The following is a 219-nucleotide window of genomic DNA, read 5'->3' on the forward strand; positions in this document are numbered from 1 at the left end:
AAAACTAAGTGAGAAAATACATGTAAACTGCTTAGATCCTGCCCAGAACAACTGAACACTCAATAAATGGTAGTTGTTATAAAGATTGTGATGTTTTCTATTCCTATTGGAAGTCAAATGTGGTGACCACTTGGTTGAGAGAAGGACTACCAGCTTCTTCCTGAAGGTGAAAGACCAAGATAACATTAAAGGGCTAAAATAATTGGCGAGAACCATCAC

Source organism: Galeopterus variegatus, unplaced genomic scaffold, assembly GCF_000696425.1.
Source record: "Galeopterus variegatus unplaced genomic scaffold, G_variegatus-3.0.2 Scaffold5527, whole genome shotgun sequence".
In the NCBI taxonomy this organism is placed as follows: domain Eukaryota; kingdom Metazoa; phylum Chordata; class Mammalia; order Dermoptera; family Cynocephalidae; genus Galeopterus; species Galeopterus variegatus.